Source organism: Gossypium hirsutum, chromosome A02, assembly GCF_007990345.1.
Source record: "Gossypium hirsutum isolate 1008001.06 chromosome A02, Gossypium_hirsutum_v2.1, whole genome shotgun sequence".
In the NCBI taxonomy this organism is placed as follows: domain Eukaryota; kingdom Viridiplantae; phylum Streptophyta; class Magnoliopsida; order Malvales; family Malvaceae; genus Gossypium; species Gossypium hirsutum.
This window is the reverse complement of record NC_053425.1, coordinates 75,349,661-75,357,884: the sequence shown is the minus strand read 5'-3', so window position 1 is coordinate 75,357,884 and position 8,224 is coordinate 75,349,661.

Genomic DNA, 8,224 nt, shown 5'->3' with positions numbered 1-8,224 from the left:
AATCGTTGACTGATATACTTTTTACGAAACTCTGTCTAAAAGAGGTCCCAAGTAACTCGTTCCTTTGGAACAATTGAAGTCAAGGTTCTCCACCACTAGTAGGCCAAATCTTGTAATAAGGATATGGCACACTTTAGACACTCATCGGGTGTGCAAGATAGCTCATCAAAAACACGGATGGTATTATCAAGCCAAAACTCAGCCCTTTCAGCGTCATCAGTAGCGGTGGCTCAAAATTCCTCGGCCCTGCGCTTTCTAATCAAATCAACAGGAGGTTTACTCAGCCTCAAAAGATCAGTAGTTGCTGGTATTATAGGCACCGGAGAAGGATTATTTAAATTCGGGAATTGTTAAGCAGCCGGGTTTGTTCGGGCATATTGTGCAACCCACTCATTCATCATGGTAAAGAAGGCTTGCTTAGCCCCATCATCTTGATTACTCGCAGATGGTTGAAGTTCAATAGGTGCTATCCCTTACGCGGGAGCAGGCGCTACACTCTCAACGTCATCCGCTAAGGCTCTCTCTGGAGTGAATTCCATTTCCTAATCAAAACGATAATTTCAACAGTCAAAAGTCAACACACTATCAAATACTAGCATTATGGCATGTATAGCTAAACTCACACGTGCTACGGTAGTCTTAGGATCGACTAAACCGTAGCTCTGATACCAAATAAATGTAACACCCCTAACCCGTATCCGTCGCCAGAAGGGTTACGGAGTATTACTAAAAATTTCATTAGCAAACAGTTGAACAAAATTAAATAGTGGATAATTATTTTACCAATCTTTGCAATTAAAACAAAATCGAATTTACAAGGTATTAATTTATTATAATTAAACAATTTCATAACCCAACCATATATTTGATGTGCAACGTGCCTTGCACACACACATGCATCATAAAAGAGGATCACTATTCATTTCGTGATTTGCCATAATAGTCGAATGCATAGCAAAATTTAAATACATATAGTATTTAGCTCATATACACAATTAAATAATCACATTCCATAAGCCTAACTTTGACCTATTAATATAAGAATTTAACCACCCATTTAGTAACATTTTACTTAATCAAAAGAGTTGTATTATAAAAACAAACATAGCCATTTTTTGAAATATTAAAGGTTAAGCCATATTCGTATGGCCAGAATTACAAAATTTAGTATTATAACATGGAAATCCCAAATATAATATCTATACATGCCATAATTTTATACTTAAGATTAACTAAGAAGGAGTACCAAAACGTTGCAAGCAGGTGTGATGACTACGACGATGGTCTCGAGCACACAAAATGGATCAAAAGAATATCTAAATGAGAGACAAGTAAACACACCAAATGAGTATTCAACTCAATAAGTCGTAAGCAATATAATGAAGACCATTAACTTGAGATCATAAAAAAATAAAGTAAAATCAACTATTTCAGCCATACCGAGCTATGCAATATATTACTTAGATTATTGATCCAACTACAAGTCAAGTCTTGCTATTCAATCAAATATCAAACGACCAGATGGCTTAAATTCTTTTCTTAAAGTATTAAATAATGATGAACTAGATGGATCCATGCATATACATTTCATGTCTCCAATTTTCTTATTTCAATTAATAGATCTAACCCTTCATTCATTTCCTGCACTTATTATATCATCAATCGATTTCGCACACATAGTTCTATTCAAATCCGCACACTTAGTGCCATGCTAACCCGCACACATAGTGCCTTAGAAATCCACACACTCGTATTGACATTCAAATTAGCACACATAGTGCTATTCAATTCCACACACATAGTGCCATTCAAAATCCGCACACTTAGTGCCAATATCATTTCATTATAGCAAAGCAATTGATTTAATTCAAATAATATATACGGCCACATATATTTATCAATCAAAAGAATATCTAAACAAAATAAATTCTTTCATGATATGCGAGCACCATTTATGTATAAAATAACCAATCTTATAATTGCTTATGGACTTACCTTATGTTGGATGAAATGGCTCCAATCGACTACTCGATACTCTTTGCTTTACCCTTGCTTGATTCCCCTCCTTTGGGTTCTTGAGCTAGAATAAATAAATTTAATAATTTAATTACCTTGTTAGTTAATTATATCCCATATTATTAATAGTTTCATATCACAAGAATCACACGGCATAAACTTGGTTTTTATCCACCTTATTCTTTTATTAAAACTAAGCCATTCGGCTATTGACCACCTAATATCCAATTACTATCGATACTTCAATGAAACAAATCTATATACATATATATATGTCTATACGGAAACCACCCCTTGCTAATTACTCACATATGCAAATTTAATGGTTTCCACTTCATCTTACAACCATCCTTGTTCAAGACATTAAAACCTCAACTAATGCTTATTTAATGTCTCAAGGCTGAATGCATTATCACTACCAAAATAACAATTGCACATCACTTTTTCATTTAACACATAGTTTCACCACATAAACATTTTAACTGAATACTTCTAACTAGCAAAAACTCCACCTTTATTCATACCATCATTCAAATGCACATATATCTATTAGCTAACTCATTCTTCACCTTTCTAATATTTCCATCCAAAGCATCAAAACACTATCCTCTTAACATTTAACCATTATAACCGTATGCACATTTTGTCACCAAATAAAAAAAATCAACATATGAGTTATAATAAGAGCTTGACTACTAACTAAATTTTCATAAAATTTAATGAAAATAACATGAAATCATACCTTAATTAACCCTTAAGACGGCCGAATGTCTTTAACCAATTTCCTTCTTCTTTCACTTAAGTTTCGACTTTGCAAGAAGAAGATGATCACTCTCTCTCTCCTTCCATTTCTTCTTTTATTCATCTTTTTTTATTTAGATTATTTTAATCATTTGTCAATATGAAATTATAATTAATTAAACTTAGTGGAAGAACATCATTGCTTGGCCGGCCACTACATGTATTTTGGGCATTTTGATGTGCAAACCCAAGCTTTCACACTTTGCAGTTATTATGTCCTTACATATTTACCTATCATATTTTCTAATTTTCTCGACTAAGTCTTTTCAAGAAAATTCACATTCAATAAACTAAATTAAAACATCAATTTTTCACACATGCAATATCACACATAGAAGATATGTAAATAAATTTTAAATAAATTTTATGACTCAGTTTTGTGGTCCCGAAACCACCTTTTGACTAGGGTCAAATTAGGGCTGTCACAAAACCCATGCCTTAAATTTTGATTTTGTTAATGTTTTTGAAATGTGTCATGGATAAATTCATGAGCTTTGTGATGTTATATGTTGAAATATGAAAGCATGAGTATGTGCAAATTATGTGTATTTTGTGATTTTTTGAAATAGGGATTAAAGTGTTAAAGTGTAAAAATTTGAGGGCTAGTTTGCAAAATGTCCTAAATATGTATTTATGGATTATTTTGAATGAATTTGTGATTGAATAAGTTAAATTTGAATTTATATAGATCAAGAGTTAAAGAAAACATAATTAGATCGGGGAAAGTCTAAAGTTGTTGAGTAACCGATTCCATCCATCCGAATCTGTACGAGGTTGTCAATATACAATAAACGTGTTTGAATTGATTTATTATTGTTCATATAATATCAAATTATGATGATTGAATATTCAAGCTAAACATGTGCTATTCGAGAAAGTATCGACAAAGTTCTGACGTCTAAAAAGCCCCGTACGAACCCTAGGAATAGTTAGGATGCATATGTCATGACATAGGATTTCGTGTAAGACCACGTCTGCGATGTTGGCATCGACTTCTGTTTTATGTGTAAGACCATGTCTGGGACATCGACATCGTATCTGATTTCGTGTGAGACCCTGTCTGGGACAGTGGCATCAATGTTTGATTACATGTAAGACCACGTCTAGGACGTTGGCATTGTATATGTTCTCTGAGCTATCCGAGTATCCTTACGTTTCCAAACGGTTCAACGGGCATTCCGACAAAAATGAATAACTTTGTAAAATCATATCAGATTCAGTTATGTTTACTTTGTATAGTTATTTGAGAATGAAAGGTAAGTATTTGAATATGAGATTTGTGTAAGCATTGGTATACAAAGTATAAATGATTTGATGTTACTTATTTGCTTTGAATGATATGTTTAATTGTATATGGCTTACTAAGCTTTTGAAAGCTTACTTTCTGTGTGTTTGCATTGTTTTATAGATATCGAAGCTATTGTGAGCACGTGAATCGTCGAGGATCGTCACCACATTCTTGAATCTCATTTTGGTACCTTTTGAAAATGTATATAGTAAAGTATGACATGTATAGGCTAAAAATACTTTGAATATGTTTTGAAATGTGTATATATCTAGCCATGTGATTTGGCTTGAATATGGATATGTTTATGAATGAGTTGTGGTATAAGTTATATGATGAAGTTATGTTTATGACATGTTCTTGTTTGGCCAAAATAAATGGTCAATCTAACAAGTATTTGGTAAGTTCATAGTATAAGATTTAGTGGTATGTATTAAGGTTTATAAACCATATGTTTTGAGATGTTTTGTCTTATGTTTTGGCATAAAATAGTAAGGTTATTAAGCATGGAATTGGTTGGCAATGATATAATATGAATGGTTAAAGTTTTGGATGTGAATTGGTTAAGAAATGTTGTGATTTTGCTTGGTTGTAGGTTTGACTTAAATGGGTGGCAAATTGGCTTTTCTAATGGCTTATTTTTGTCTGCAAGGGCAGAGACACGGGCGTGTGTCTCAGCCATGTATCCCCTGGGGTACCCTACAATTGTAAGTCAGGTTCGAGCACAGCCAAGGCACACAGGTGTGTGGCTAGCTGTGTGGTTCAATTCAAACTCGACCACGACCAAGGCACACGGGCGTGTCTTGTGGCCGTGTGAGTAAGTCAGTATGTATGCCTTGTTTTGACACGGCCTAGACACACAGGCATGTCTAATGCCATGTCAGGCACACAGCCTATTCACACGGGCGTGTGACCTGTATTACTTTAAGAAATATCTAAGTTTAAAAAAAAATTTGTATGTGTTCGGTTTAGTCCCGAACCTTTTCTAAAGCGTGATTAAGGTCACGATGACCTATATAAGGGACTCTATAGTGATGTTGATCACTGATACTTTGATGTTTATGAAATGAAAGTTAAATGTTTTGATTTGTCTGGTAATGTCTTTAACCCTAGTCCGACGACGGATACGGGTTAGGGGTGTTACATTTTTTTGGTATCAGAGCTATGGTTTAGTCAGTTCTAGGACTACTATAGCATATATGAGTCTAGCTATACATGCCATATTTATGAACTGCGATAGTGTGATGAATCCTGACATTGAAATGTACTTTTATATAGCAAATGGATCCCAATCGAGCCGTAGCAGATGATGTCAAAAGTAATGCACTTGCTCCCGCGCAAGGACGGCACAATCCAATTCTAGACCGGCTACAAGTAGCCGTGATGGTGAGGTTAGACAAGCCTTCTATCAGATGATGAATGATTGGTTTAGCCAATATAGTAGAACCAATCTGGCTGTACAACAACCTCCACCCCCTGTTAATTTGTCACAAGCTCTTGTTATGCCATTACTGAATCCGGTTTAGATAAGTAAGCCTCCGGTAGATAAGATTAGAAAGTATGGGGTCGAAGAGTTTCGAGCTACAACAAATGATGATGCTGAAAGGTCTGAGTTCTGTTTAGAGAACACGATAAGAGTATTTGATGAATTATCTTTGAATCCTGAAGAATACATAAAATGTGTCGTTTCAGTTTTGAGAGATACGGCGTGCCGTTGGTGGAAAACTTTAATATCCGTGGTTCTGAGTGAGCAGGTTACCTGGGATTTCTTCCAAGTTGAATTTTGAAAGAAGTACGTCAGTCAGAGATTTATCTACCAAAAATGTAAAGAGTTTCTCGAGCTTAAACAAAGCCGTATGTCTATCACAGAATACGAGTGGGAATTTGTAAGACTGAGTCAGTATGTTCATTAATGTGTTTATACAGAAGCAATAATGTGTAAAAGATTTGAAGATGGTTTGAACGAGGATATCCGTATGCTAGTTGAGATTCTTGAAATTAAAGAATTCGTTGTGCTTATTGAACGAGCATGTAAAGCTGAAGATCTCGAGAAAGAGTAAAGAAAAGCTGATTCTGAAGCTAGAGAAGTGCGAAAAAGATCATCAGGCAAGTCATTTCAATCTGCATCAAAGAAATTTTGAGATGATAGTAGCTGTTCAAAGGCTAATGTGGGACATTTAAATAGAGATCGTACAAGATCACATTTGAGTTTCAAAGCTTCAGCTACATCTGTTGCTAGTGTTGGAAATGCTAAGTTCGATCTCCTTGAATGCAAGCATTGTGGTAAAAGACATCCTGATAATTATAGACTGTATGATCGAGCTTGTTTCAAATGTAGATTGTTAGACCATTTTATCCGTGATTGCCTTGAATCTGTTGAGCAAGAAAGTGTACAAAATTCGAGACCGAGTGGCAATGCTTCTTGTGGTAGACCTCCCAGAAATAAGGGAAATGTAAGTGGCAGTCAGAGAGGGACAAAAGATATAGCTGTTAGATCTGAGGCTCGTGCACCTGCCAGAGCCTATGCTAATCGAGCTCGTGAGGAAGCTTTGTCGCTAGATGTGATTACGAGTACATTTACTCTTTATGATACTTCTATGGTTGCTTTGATAGATCCTAGATCGACACATTCATATATATGCATGAACTTAGTGAACAGTAAGACTTTACCTCTAGAGTCTACTGAATTTGTAATTAGAGTTTTAAACCCCCTAGGCAGATGTGTTTTGGTTGATAAAGTCTGCAAGAATTGTCTGTTAATGTTTTGAGACATTTTTTTCGGCTAATATGATGTTGTTACCTTTCAATGAATTTGATATAATTCTGGGTATGGATTGGTTAACTTTCCATGATACTGTTGTGAACTACAAACGGAAAACTATTGATTTGAGATACAAGAGTGATGAAATACTCAGAATTGAATCTAATGATTTGAATGGATTGTCTGCGGTAATATCTTCGATGAAAGCTTTGAATATTGTGAGAAAGGGTTGTGAAGCCTATTTTGCTTATGTGATTGATTCGAAAATGTCAGAAAAGAAAGTTGAATCTGTGCCTGTTGTCTATGAGTTCCCTGATGTGTTTCCTAAAGAACTTCTGGGTTTACCTCTATTTAGATAAGTAGAATTTGGCATTGAATTGATACCTGGTACTATTCTGACTTCGATAGCTACGTATAGAATAGCTTCTACCGAACACAGAGAATTAAAGTCTCAGTTACAAGAATTAACTGATAGAGGGTTTGCTAGCCGAGTTTCTCACCTTGAGGTGCTCCGGTTCTATTCGTGAAAAAGAAAGATGGCATGATGAGAATGTGTATTAATTATCGTCAGTTGAACAAAGTGACTACTAAGAATAAGTATCCTCTGCCCCGAATTGGTGATCTGTTTGATCAATTGAAAGGACCTTCTATGTTTTCGAAGATAGATTTGAGATCAAGCTATTATAAGTTGTGAGTGAAAGATTCAAAAATTCCAAAAACTACTTTTAGAACGAGGTACGGCCACTATGAATTCCTAGTTATGCCTTTCGGATTGACTAACGCACCTACTATTTTTATGGATTTGATGAACAGAATTTCTAGACTGTATCTAGATCAATTTGTTGTTGTATTCATTGGTGACATGTTGATTTATTCACTTGATGAATCCGAACATGCCGAGCATCTAAGATTAGTACTACAGATTCTACTAGATAAACAGTTATATGCAAAGTTCAGTAAATGTGAATTCTCGTTGCGAAAAGTTGGTTTTCTGGGTCATTTTGTATCATCATCTGGTATTCGAGTTGATCTGAGCAAGATTTCGGCTATTCTGGATTGGAAACCTCCGAGGAATGTTTCTAAAGTCCGTAGCTTTCTGGAACTTGACAGTTATTACAAAAGGTTCATAAAAGGCTTTTCTATGATTGCAACTCTGTTAACGAAGCTATTTCAGAAAGATGTGAAATTTGTGTGGTCTGAAAAGTGTCAGAACAGTTTTGATCAGTTGAAAACTTTGTTGACTAAAGCTCCGGTATTCGTACAACCTGAATTGGGTAAAGAATTTGTTATCTACAATGATGCTTCGTTGATTGGCCTGGGATGTGTTTTGATGCAAGAAGGTAAAGTCATTGCTTATGGTT